This window comes from Prionailurus viverrinus, chromosome E2 (genome assembly GCF_022837055.1).
Source record: "Prionailurus viverrinus isolate Anna chromosome E2, UM_Priviv_1.0, whole genome shotgun sequence".
Taxonomy (NCBI): domain Eukaryota; kingdom Metazoa; phylum Chordata; class Mammalia; order Carnivora; family Felidae; genus Prionailurus; species Prionailurus viverrinus.
The window spans coordinates 18,112,157-18,122,657 of record NC_062575.1 but is presented as its reverse complement, the minus strand read 5'-3'; the positions used below and the strand labels follow the sequence as shown (position 1 = coordinate 18,122,657).

Genomic DNA, 10,501 nt, shown 5'->3' with positions numbered 1-10,501 from the left:
CGTTCATGCTCTGTCTCTCTCTGTCCCAAAAATAAATAAACGTTGAAAAAAAAATTAAAAAAAAAGATACTGAAAGATAAACACGTGCAGCTTATTTAGCACTTAAAATTGTGAAATGTAGCACACATTATGGAAATTTTATTAAATAGATTTACATTTTTTAACAATTTAAAGCAAAGTCCAGTGTAAACCCAATCGAGGTCAAGAATATGACCGGCACCCCAGAAACCTCTCGACATATAAGACATATAATTTTTCTTAATTACAAAAATAGTACCTGCTGTGGAACAATTTAAAAAAATAAGCAAAAGGGTTAAAATTTATTTTATTTTTTTTAACATTTATTTATTATTGAGAGAGAGGGAGAGACAGAGGATGAGCATGGGAGGGGCAGAGAGAGAGGGAGACACAGAATCCGAAGCAGGCTCCAGGCTCCGAGCTGTCAGCACAGAGCCCGACGCGGGGCTCGAACTCACAGACCGCGAGATCATGACCTGAGCTGAAGTCAGACGCTTAACCGACTGAGCAGGCGCCCCAAATGATTAACATTTAAATCACCCATAATCTCACAGGCAAGAATAAACTGACGTGCAGTTTAGGTTTATAGCCTATGTCCAATGTCTTTTGCATACCGTGTGTGTGTGTGTGTGTGTGTGTGTGTGTGTGTGTATTTACTAAAAATGGCATTATACTATATATATTTTATATAACCTTCATTTTTCATTTAATGCATAATCAACATCTTTCCATGCCATTACATTTTTTCCCCCTACAGCATCTTTAGCAGCTACTAATCTTTAGCATTCTAATATATGGGTGAACCAAAGTTTTCTTTATTTAAGCCCCTACTGTAAGATGTTTAGGAAATTTCAAATTTTTCTAATTTTAGACAGTCTCAATATTAGAAACATACTTTTAACAGTATAGTTGCACAAATTTAAAATTATTTCATTAAGATCATGTCCTTAAAGTAGAATTAGTGAGTTGAAGGATACACAGTAGAACACATATCCAAATATTTCACTTAATACTCTTTGACAGTTCCCTTTTGTTTTTGAACAAGTTGCAGACGCCTTAACTTTACATTTAAAGCCTGAAGAGATTGCCTATTTGCCAACCTCATTTTGAGCTCACGTTTGTAAAACTTCTTTTTATTTTTTTTAAGTGTTTGTTTACTTTTGGGAGAGAGAGAGAGAGAGAGAGAGAGAGAGAGAGAGAGAGAGACAGAGTGTGAGAGGGGAAGAGGCAGAGAGAGAGGGAGACACAGAATCTGAAGCAGGCTCCAGGCTCCGAACTGTCAGCACAGAGCCTGCGGTGGGATTTGAACCCACGAACCACAAGATCATGACCTGAAACAAAGTCAAATGCTTAACCTACTGAGCCACCCAGGCGCCCCACGTATGTGCAACTTGTAACATTTCCTTATCACCTGCTACTCAATCGCCCTGGAACCTTCATCTTGTCTATTCTAGCCTAACTAAGTCCTTCTTGTCAGTCAAGCCTCATTTAAGAGAATTTCAACCTTTCTTGGCTTTTTGGGCAGGGTTAAATAGCCCTGCTGCTTCCTCCTTAGCAGCTCATATATCATCCTTCCTGAAATACATTGTTTAGAGTTAGTTTCTTGTTCACTCTACATCCTGGAACCTAGCCCAGAGCCTGACACATTTCTTGAGGTTGGATCAAATTGACTAGGCACATGAGGAAGGCTTTTGATACACACTGAAAGACCATACCACCAGCAAATTATATTTATTGAAATGTAATTTCATGCCCACCAGCAAACTATATTTACCGAAACAGAGACATTCTTAGGACAAACTCCCAGTTCTTATGTGTTTGTGTTGTGATTTTCTAGATACAGAACAGCTGACTATGTAATTTTATGACTGCACAGGATACTTTCCCTGAGTTCTTTTCTCCCTTTTTGTCCTTGTAGATTGGCCTGGAGAGGACTTAAAAAAAATCATGGTCCTTCTCTCCTTCTCCAGGTTCTCTTCTTGTCCAACTCCAGTTCCAAATCCACTTGCAACCCTCACCTTGCTGGACACATTCCTGAACCTTACTTTTTTTTTTTTTTCCTGTGATGGGCTTGCCAATAGACCTTGGAGAGTCCATTCCCCATTTCTTCATTGGAAACATCATTATCCCTATCTTCCACAGCCAGGGGAATGAATGGGTAAGGAGTATTTCCAAAGAACTAAGTGGGCCTGGAGTCAATGTAGGAAGGAAGTGGGGACATAGGATGTGAGTCACCAATAGCTCTCTTTGATGCTCTTGGAATCTGCCAACCAGTACCCATACCAAATAGAGAAATACCAGTTGTAGTGAGTGGTGTGCCCCCTCCCTGAGAGGCCCAGCAACTGGTTGAGCTTCAAAGCCTCTTCTACCTGACCCTTTGGGTTAGTGCCAGCAAAGACCCAGTTTGGGACCACCGAAGGATAACTCAGGTGGGCAAGTGGCAGCATCATTGAGGTTGAGAAATCACATGCTAGACCCTTGAATTAGTTAGACATAGACCTGAATCTGTATAGTATCCTGGTCTTTCCAAGTTTCTGTGTTGTGGACATTCCAGAATAGGAAGAGGCCTCTAAGTGTGACAGATCTTTGGTGATTTGGACTACTTTGCCATCCCAGCCTGCCTGCCTTAACCAGGAGCCAATTTACCTATCTCACATTCTGACTCTTCTGCTTGTTAGTCACATAAGCTTGGGCAAATTACTTAACCATCTGTCTACCTCTGTTATATTATCTGTGAGGCACAAACAATAGACGTGCCTCATGGGGTTGTATGAAATTAAGTGAATTACTATTTCCAGTGCCCTTCACAGAGGGCTTGGCTCATTATTTGGGCTCAGTAAGCATAAAATATTTTTATTAACGCATCCAGTATTTTCCTGAAAAGTCTTTCCTCCTCTTCTCTACCAAAATTCTCATTTTTCCTTTCCTTTTTTTAAATTAAGCTATAACTTACATAAAATGTGTAAACATTAAGTGTAAAGCTTGTTTAGTTTTCTCCTCATTTTTCAAAGTCGCACCATCATATGGTTGTCTCTTCTTTACTCACCACAAATATTCAACTCTTATTTAAGGATTCTGCTTTGAGGAGCTTCAGTGCTTCCTGCCCTCCCTCTGGGCACCAGCAGGAGGCAGTGGGGTATAGGGGAAAAGCTACAGTCAGCAAGTTAATGATCAACAGGCTTCTCCTGGCCTAATAATTTACTGGCTTGAGTAAGAACTTAACCTCTAGTAGTCTTGTTTCTCCCCATCTGCTAAAGAGGACAGATTGCCAAATGGACACTTCACAGGATTGTAGTGAAGATGAAATGAGGTAAAGCCTGTAAAACAATGCCTGATACATGTCAATTAAGTTGGCAAGGTTAAAAAAAATAATAATACCCAGTGTCAGGGAGGGTGCTGTGAAACAGGTACTTTTGGCCAGTGCTGGTGAAACTGTAAATCTATAAAAACTTTCCAAAGAGCAATTCAGGGAAACCAAACCAAAACAAAACAAAAAACATAAACAAACAAACAAACAACAACAAATAGCAGAAGCCATAAAACTTCCATTGTTTAGAAATTCATTCTGTAGAAATACTTGTAAAAGTGCACTAAGATTTGAGTGCAAGCATTTTCATCTCAGCATTACTGATAGTGTACAAAAAATTAGAACTAGAAAGATCTAAAAATAAGGTTATTAAGTAACTCCTGGTGTGTTCATAGTAAGAAATTTTCTCTGTGATAAAAATTATGTCCCCCCATAAAAAACAAGAAAATAAATAAATATGTACCCAAAGATGATTTCATGCTCAAGATATAATAAGAAGAGAAAAATAATTGAAACATATAATGTGACCACAAATTTATGTCAGTTACAATCATGTACACTTTTTTTGTTAACATTTACTCTTTAGCATGTATTATGCTAGGGTAAATAAATGCTGTTATTTCATTTAATCTTCATCAAAATCCTACAAAAAATGGTATTATTATGCCAGTTTTACAGATGGATAAACTGAGGTTCCATGAGGCTCCATTCCCCAAGATGTTATAATGAATTTATGTCTGCCTCCTACTTTTATTTTTTGATTTGATTTGATTTGATTTTTGTTGTCTGAGTCCAATTTTAAATCCAGATCTATTTATATTAACCAAGATAGAATGACAAGAGATTTCAAATATTTTCTTCCTTAGACTTTTCTAATTTTTCCTAATTTTCTACAGGAGTAGAGGGAAAAGATCCCCAATAAATGTTATCCTTAATGAAGCCTTAGCATGATGCCTGACTCATGTATGAAGCTCAAGAAAAGCTTCAGAGCCTAATAACTTCCAGTCCAGGACAGGACATTTCCAGTCTTATATTAGGTAAGATTTTTTAGGTAGTATGCTGTGAGATCATAGAAAAAAAAATAGTCTAGTCCTCCATGGGCATTTGCTCAACATTTATTGAGGCCCTGCTTTGTGAGTTGAAGCTCAGTAGGTTCTAGGGCCACAAATATAGATAAAACACTAATTTTTCCCTGTGAGAGTTCAAGGTCTAGATGGAAGACCGACATGTAAAAATGATACTATATTTTAATTTTGAGCAATGGTAATGTATTCCTTCCATAGCTGCCCACCATCCCCCAAAAGGCAAATAAATATTCCTAAAATGGTTGTTTTAGGTCAAAGTGATAAGAAATAAAATAGGATTGTATGGCACAGTTGAAAGAATCTAGGCTGGTAGTCAGACATAGAATTCCATCTCCAGCACATTCTAAACTGGCCATCTTCAAACTGGAATTATACACATCCCTAAGCATGAAGACTTCTCAAGGGGGATCAACCTTCATGTGTTATCTTTCTTAAAACTGATCTGAGAATACTCCAAAGTCAGAGATCCTGCCAGTTTCTCTGTCCCAATCATCTGTCTCCCACCTTGCAAAAGGTAAGGCATATAATCTACATCCCACTCTGGTGTATATTATGTTGTAAGAAACTAAGTTTGGATACCAATACTGGCATAGTTCAAGACTAATTAAGGTCCTGGGGCACCTGGGTGGCTCAGTCGGTTAAGCGTTTGACTCTTGGTTTCAGCTCAGGTCATGATCTCATGGTTTGTTAGTTCCAGCCCTGGTTCTGGCTTCATGGTAAGAGCATGGGACCTGCTTAAGATTCTCTCCCTCCCTCTCTCTCTCTACCCCTCCCTGTATGTGCACATGTGCATTCTCTCTCTCTCTCTCTCAATAAATAAACTCAAAAAAAAAAAAAAAAGACTACTTAAGGTCCCATTAACTACTCCTTCATTCATTTCATTAAGAGATTAACTTTCAGTGGACATAACTTTATGCTGCTTTGATTGATATTATTAGTGTATAACTTATAATGTTAGCTTAAGTCCAAAGAAAATTAATATTTAAACCCTTGTGGTGATAGCGTATTTTTAAAGACTTTAAAATCTAAAAAAAGAAAAAATGTAAATACATGGTCATATGTTGTTGCAGAGAAATAGATGATGAATAAGGGACTTTCAAACATAAAAACATGTTACATTAGAGTAATATATGGTGGGAGACATGGATTTCAAGGATAAAAAGAATGATTTAAAATGAATGACTAGTCAAGAAGGGCTTGTCCATATTTTTAAATTTTTAAATGGATGATGGTGAATATCAAATCAGTATGGTACTTATATTTCATTGGATGTATTTATGGCAGTGATATCACAGTTTTATTTTTAAATGTTAAGATGCATAATGTGCCAGAAAGTACATATTTTGCATCTAGTTAAATGTGTGATGAATCACCCCAGAATGTTCCCTGATGCCCTCTTCAAGTCACTCCTCATCCACCAACCACTGTTTGGATTTCAAACATCTTAGTTTCGTCTGTTTCTGAATTTTATATAAACAGAATCATACAGCAGATACCCTTTATGTCTGACTTCATTTGCATAACAGCGTTTTTGAGATTCATCCATGTCATTCCTTTTTATTGCTGAGTGGTGTTGTATTTTATGAAAATCAACAATTTAGTCATTTTCCATAGATATTTGGGTTGTTTTCTATTTGGGACAATTAAACATAAGGCTTCTATAAGCATTGTTGTTCAAGTAATAAAAAGTAAGATGGAGGCTTAAAATTTTTTTAATGTTTATTTTTGAGAGAGAGAGTGCAAGTGGGGGAGGGGCAGAGACAGAGGGGGCCACAGAATCTGAAACAGGCTCTGGGCTCCGTGGGGCTCAAACTCACGAACCATGAGATCATGACCTGAGCCAAAGTCAGACACTTAACTGAATGAGCCACCCAGGTGCCCCAAGATGGAAACTTTTAGATGTCAACTTTAAAATATGGAAAGAGATACACATTGTTAGTCAGTGGTTTCTTTTCTTTTCTTTTTAATTGTGAACTACACTTGACCCTTGAACAATGCAGAATTTAGAGACACTGACCCCCATACAGTAAAAAATCTGCATGTAACTTTTGACTCCCCCAAAACTTAACTACTGTTGACCAAAAGCCTTACCGATAAACAGTTGATTAACACATATTTTGTATGTTATGTATATTATATACTATATGCTTACAATAAAATAAGCTAGAGAAAAGTAAATGTTATTACGGATATTCTAAGAGTCGGGGTGCCTGGGGGGCTCAGTCGGTTAAGCGGCCGACTTCGGCTCAGGTCATGATTTCGCGGTCCGTGAGTTCGAGCCCTGCGTCAGGCTCTGTGCTGACAGCTCAGAGCCTGGAGCCTGTTTCAGACTCTGTGTCTCCCTCTCTCTGACCCTCCCCTGTTCATGCTCTGTCTCTCTCTGTCTCGAAAATAAATAAACGTTAAAAAAATAAAAAAATAATAATATTCTAAGAGAAAGGGCACATGGCTGGTTCAGTCTGCAGAGCATGTGAATCTGGATCTCAGGGTTATGAGTTCCAGCCCCACATTGGATGTAGAACTTACTAAAAATAAAGAAAAGTATAAGAAAAAATATTAAGTGTATATCCATGTATAAGTGGACCTGTACAATTCACTCAAACCACCCATGTTGTTCAAGGAGCAACTGTATAACATTTGTACAAAAAGGATGCCAAACTGTTTTCCAAAGTAGTTGTACCATTTAACACTGTTGCCTTTGCCTAATGTTGCAACAAGCTGATGAGCATATGGTTACATTTGTTGCAATTATCTTCTCTTACTCTGTAGTTTATCTAGTATACTCTCTGTAGTATATTTGTGAACCACAATGTGTAACTTTAGTGTAATTGAATCATTCTCTTTATCATTCTTTTCCTTTATCTTGAGCAGTTAGTGGCTTGTTTAATAAACCCTTTCCTATTCAGAAGCCGAGAAAATATTTTCATATATTCTAAAAAGTCGTAGATTTTTGTCTTTCACATTTGTCTTTTATCCACCTGGATTTGATGTGTTCCCCATATGGGTATCTAGCTATTACAGCACCATTTAGTAAAAAATCCAGGAGCGCCTGGGCGCTCAGTCGGTTGAGCATCTGACTCTTGATTTCAGCTCGGGTCATGGTCCCAGGGCTGTGGGATTGAGGCCTTTGTTGGGCTCCTTGCTGAATGTGGAGTCTGCTTAAGATTCTCTCTCTTTCTCCCTCTGTCTCTCTGTCTCTCTCTCTCTCTCTCTCAAAAAACAAAATAAAACAAAACACCCCTGCTTTCTGTAGTGCCTCCTTTGTTATAAATTAAGTGGCTGTAGATGCATTTCAGACATAAATGTCTGTTTCTAGGGATACACAATTTTTCAAAATTATGTGATGAGATGTGCAAGCAAAAAGGATGTGAAGATCAATCTACTAAACAAGTTGTGTAGCCTTTGTCTGGTTATTTAACTTCTCTGAGTTCGCTACACTGTCGGGAGAATAAAATGGGGTCATACAGTAATGTGGTCAGAAGTTATGATACAGTAAGCCTTGGGGAATAGTAGTAGCAGTTTGTTTTCTGGTGGGGTTTTTTTTCCTTCTGTTGTTATATTTTAACTGCCATGGAGTACATGAAAACAACACCTGCTTGGGGCAGGAACTGCCAGGGAAAGAGCCCAGAGGACGTGACATTTGGGTGGGTCGTGAATGACGGTGGAATCTGTCATCTCTTTTTATGACTGCCATCTGTTGGCTGTCCATGGCACATTTCCCACATGTGTTGCATCTGCATGATATTTTATCTGGCTTACAAGGGCCCAGGGGGGAAAGGCTGTGCCCCGCCCCACTCCTCGGCTTTTGGCGACCCTCAGTAGCACTTGCCTAAGAAGAGCTAGAAGTTGCGCTGGCTCCATGTTTGTTAGACACACATACGTGTCACTGAGGGCAGGGCTGGGCCTTTAAAAAATTTCTGCCACTGTCGTGCTGCAGGATTCCCAAGTTTCACCCACACATTGCTCCCTCCCCAAACCCCAGCCACCGGCCAACACGTATACCGACAAACTCACCCGTTTGCCCCCAGCACCACCACCCATGGCAGTGGCGAAATCCATACCACACCCCCTGTACAATCTTGCGTGTGGTTGAGAGAGCATAGGGTCTTACACACAGTAGGCACTCGATAAGCATCAGGTGAATAACAAATGAGTTACCACATGAAGATTAGGATATAGGAGCACATTCCCATCTGCTGCAGTGTAGCAAGACATGGGTAGATGATGTGGCTATTGCCAGTTCTGAGTGTGCATGGGAATCACGCCGGGGGGCAGGGCATGTTAAATATTCTGTGCCACCCCACTACTGAATTAGAGCAGAAAAGGGATGTGCAGAAAACAGCTATGTTTCATTAATTCTCTGGGAGCTTCTGGTTTTGATGTCAAGTCAGTCATGGGAATGATAGAATTATTAAACATCTGGATCCATTCTTCATCAAAAGTGATAAATTTGGCAGTATCTGTCAAAACTTAAGATTCACATGCCTTTGAACCTGTACTTCCTCCTAGACTTTATCCAATGCACAAAAATATGGGCACAAAGGCATTCAGAACAGTGTTTTTAAACAGAAATTCTTAAAACTAGGAAAGTGTCCATTTACTTACTAAGCAAACTTTGTTGAGTATTTATTCTCATTACTGGAGACAGCGGTGAGTAACAACAACAAAATAGTAAATAAATTCCCTGCTCTTAGAGAGATGTACATTTTAGTCTATCAAAAGAAGACTGAATGAATAATTTATGGTACATCCAAGCAATGGACTATTATCCGCCCATAAAAAAGAATGAGTTGTCAATATACTGCTTTGAAAAGATGTTCAAGGGGCACCTCGGTGGCACAGGAGGTTGAGCATCTGACTCTTGATTTTGGCTCAGGTCATGATCCCAGTGTTGTGGGATCGAGTCCTGCATTGGGCTCTGTTCTGAGTGTGGAGTCTGTTTATGATTCTCTCTCTTTCTCTGCCCCTCCCCCATGTTCACAGGCATGCTTTTTCTCTCTCTAAAATACAATTTTTTTAAAAAGTTACTCAAGACAGGAGCACCTGGGAGTGCCTGGCCGGCTCAGTTGGAAGAGCATGTAACTCTTGATCTCTGGGTTGTGAGTTCAAGTCCCACATTGGGCATAGAGACTACTTTTTAAAAAATATTCAAGATATGTTTCTAAAAAAAAATTAGGAAGCTTTTAAATATCCAAAATAAAGAAAAATAAGCTATAAGGCATTGCATGGCATTTTCCTACATATCTATAAAATTATATACATGTGCACAGACATATACAAATATATAAGTCAAAAATTTGGAAAAATGTTCAATAAAATTGTTAATGGCAGTTATCACTGGGAAGTATTATTGAAGGGGGCAAGTATTGGCTTTCTCTTTATACCCTTCCATACTATTTAAACTTACTAACAGGAGGCACCTGAGTGACTCAGTTGGTTGAGCATCTGACTCTTGACTTCTGCTCAGGACATGGTCCCAGGGTTGTGGGATCCAGCCCTGCCACAGATCTGCATTGAGTATGGAGCCTGCTTGGGATTCTCTCTCTCTCTCTCTCTCTGTCTCTCTCTCCCTCCCTCCCTCCCTCCCTCCCTCTGTTCCTGCCCCATTCACATGCATGTGTTCTCTCTATCTTTATGAAATAAGTAAAATGAAAAAAATTTAAGCTTACCAACTTAAGGAAATATTACTTTTAGAATTTTTTTGACTTAAAAAATTACATAGAACCTTGAGAACCTGTGAGGTTTTAAATTTCCAGCAGGGGGCAGCAGTGCTTCTCAAATATCTCTGACGTCAGCACAAAGCTGAAGATTAGTGTCCACAGATTTCCAAATCCAGGCCCAAATACTGTATTTGGACCACCAGATTATAAAAGGAACAAAAAACAATAACCACAGTGCTGTAGGAATTATTATGACAAAATATTTTCTATATGATTCTTTCTTTATTAACATTTGTCCGTGAGTCTAAACTTTCCTCTCTGGAGTGCACAGTTTTCTCCTCCATTAAAATCAGAAGGCTTGACGAGATAATCTTAAAAGGTTTCTTTCCAGCTCTAACATTCTATGGCTTTGAGAATATAAATCAGTATTG

General features: G+C 38.8%; 1 protein-coding gene across 2 annotated transcripts in view; it reads left to right on the top strand.

Moving 5' to 3' along the window:
• The window catches only part of NIP7 (nucleolar pre-rRNA processing protein NIP7), a 73,634-nt gene that overhangs the window by 37,519 nt on the left and 25,614 nt on the right, over nucleotides 1-10,501 (top strand). The gene's annotated exons all lie outside the window — the stretch shown is intronic.